General features: G+C 31.4%; 1 long non-coding RNA gene across 1 annotated transcript; it reads left to right on the forward strand.

The window, feature by feature from the left end:
• LOC110266028 lies at nt 604–2691 on the forward strand. The gene is made up of 2 exons (XR_002352880.1): nt 604–2093; nt 2403–2691. It is a non-coding gene; the product is annotated as an uncharacterized LOC110266028 (long non-coding RNA).

Below are 3207 nucleotides of genomic sequence, written 5' to 3' on the forward strand. Positions count from 1 at the left end.
CTTCTTTTATATATATGCAAAATTACTTTTTTAAATTCTATTAAATATATTCTTTTTTGAGAATACTAAATCAGCCCATTATAAATGGATATCCACTTTTTTCATCCTTATCACACCACCTTTAACATAAAAATAAAATGTTAATTTAAAAGACTAACCACGAAAAATATTCTATTTTGCAGGAGTTATTTTTACAAGTCCCTGTAAAATTACTAAGGGTTTGTTTGGGTAAGCTTCTAAGAAAAGATCTTTTTTCGAGTTATCTTCTTTTAAAAGATCTTATAGAGAAGTAAAAGTAATTTTATGTTTGGATATCTCATGTAAAAAGGTCTTTTTATCAATCAATTATGTTTGGGTATAACAATATAAAAGTACTTTTTTGTTTATTTATTACATGAAAAACATCTTTTTTTTTAAAGAAAAAAGATCTTTTAAAAAAAATGTAAATTACAGCTTCTCAAAAAATATTTTTTTTTATTTTACTAGTACTTTTACTTTTATTACTAAAAATTTACCAAACACGTTAAAAAATAAAAAAAAATCTTTTTTCATTAAAAAAAATCTTTTTTTTAACAAAATAACGGCGCCCAAACATACACTAAGAGAATCCTTTTTCCCTTCTCGCTTTTTGGAGATCAATTTAGAGGGGTTTTTGTTTCTAATATGCAGGAGTTCTATAAATCCCATAATAAGTTGTTAATCCTCTGAAAATGAAAACCTAAACCCGCAAATCTCAAAACCACCTTCTCAATGCTTCCCTAACCAGAAGCTCTGTTTTGCTGAGCCTTTGTTCGTGTTGTTGTTGCGCGTCTCTTCGATTTCTTCTCATCAGAAACTCTTTTAGATCTCGGTAAGTGTGTATTTTGCCCTTCTTCCACAGTTGCTCCAATGGTGACAAGGTGAATCGCTTTTGTTTGAGGTTTATGAATTTGGATATTTTGAGAATTAAAAGAAAAACGATCTGGTTTCATAAATCTGAAATTTTTTGAAGCGCGAATGGGTTTTGTCCGTGGGTTGGGTAAAATAACACTCTCTGTTGATTTATAAAATCACACTCTTAAATTGGATGGTTTTCTTTTTTATGCATCCTTTTTGAATTCATTAGGCAATGCTCACTCTCCAGTATTTGTGTTTTAAATTTGAAGGTGAGATTTAACTTTGTTAAAAGAATAGCAACTTGAAAATGAAGTTTAATTAGCAATGCTTATTCTCTGACATTTGCATATTTTGTTTCAAAATAAGGAAGAATTGATGGTATCCTTGTCCATGATACACAGGTAAGTGTTACTTATATCACAAATATGTAATGCTGGTTCACCCTTGTAGCTATCAATTTGCCATTGCCTTTCTAATTCAAAGAATTTGTAGATCAGTTTTAAAAGGGTAGAACATTAATCTTTCATCATGTTGGGATTTTGGTGCGGAATATCTCCAAGAAGGAGATGTTCAATCTGTTCTGTTTGACAGGGAGAATAAATGATATTGATCTGTCTAGGAAGAAGAAAGAACAATTAGTGTTTATGTTTATGCTTGTATAAGAGTCTGGCTAGAATGTATAACATAGGAAGATTATTACTCTTTCAGCTCAGGAAAATGTTCTTATAGATATGTGTTTGATAAGAAAAATGCAAGGGGATGTATGGTTGAAGATTGGAGGGAGGATTTTTATGGTGAAGGTTAAATAAGTGGGATTCACAAGGTATGGTTCAGTGTGCTTCCGCTATATCAAATAATAGAAATGGTGGAACTCCTGTATGGTGAATAGCTAACATAAATCCCATAAGATATATAAGTGATGAAGCAGGGTGTATTATGTAACCCAGACAACCCAATTCAAATGTGAAGACTTTGCAAGTTCAATCTGGTGAGGATGATGAACAAAGCTTCTCTGGGCCACAAAGTTTTGTTTGTAGGAGAGTTAGAGTGAGTCTAATGAGAATTGGACCACAAAAGAAGAGTAAATCAGAGGCTAAGAGAGTGAGAAACATAGAGGCACAGAACACTATTGCTTGATGAGAAGTTGTATGAAGAAGACAAAGATGACTAGAAAAACTCATCATGAGGGATGAAGCTGCGAAAAAGTGTTCGAGATGGTAAATTTAATAGTGCTTTAAATCTTTCTATTTGAAAATGAACTTAGAAATTATAATTATTCACCACAAATTTTGTTTGAACATCATCTCACCATTAGATAGAAATACGGATAGAATAATTATGTAAAGATTCCAAACTACAAGAAAAAATACGAAGAGAGAAAAGATTGATAAGAGGTTATATTTCTTTGTCATCCATCTCCTTTAGTGATTTTCCATCTCCTTCACACTTTGTATTCAATATATCTTTTGACTCGGTGTTTGGAGGCAAATTGATGGTTTCACCTTCGGCATTGTTATTACTTTCAGTGAAATGGCAGAGAGATGGAAACTTTGAAGACCAATGAGGTTTTTTCTTTGCACGAGCGCCTTTATCATTTGTCTTCATTTTCTTCTCCCTCTTGGAGATTTCAGGACGTAACTTTTTTTGTCGTTCCTCATTTGATATGGTGTCTTTCTTTGTTATTTTCTTCCCTTTTTTCATTTGGCAAGGTCTCCTACAATATTACTCAAAATTTGAAAACTATTTGGAGTATATTGGTGCATAAAATAGATCCTCTAGTAAATAAATTAATAAATGTGAATAACTTGGATTATAGACATACGAGTATTTTCTATATTAACTAACTTGTATAAATAATCTCTATTCTCTTACGGTGGTAGCATATTTGGGCAAGGGATACATCTTATATAAAAATTTTGTAGTATCATCAATAGCAATGGATTCTAAAATTTTAACTAGTGTTTCAAGATTTGTCATATAGAAGCATAGCCTTTAGTAATTGCTCCTGTTACCTTTTACCCATAAAATTTATCACCCTCTTTTTCTCCCTACAAGGCCATTTCATATAATCAAATTCTTAAACGATCCAATATAAAATCACGAGACAACTCTAGCCCAAATATATTACAAGCAAATGTTGTAATCACATTTGTGTCAGCATTTGAGACAATTTCAACCGTTCAATTGGTCCACTTCTTTCATCAAAATTTCTTCCTATCAAATCAACATAATAACATGATCACGAAAAAACAAATACATAATTACGGATTACTCTAGCTAAAATATAAGAAGCCAGCATATCTATAAATTCCTATTCAAGACGTGTCTTAG

Source organism: Arachis ipaensis, chromosome B08 (assembly GCF_000816755.2).
Source record: "Arachis ipaensis cultivar K30076 chromosome B08, Araip1.1, whole genome shotgun sequence".
Taxonomy (NCBI): domain Eukaryota; kingdom Viridiplantae; phylum Streptophyta; class Magnoliopsida; order Fabales; family Fabaceae; genus Arachis; species Arachis ipaensis.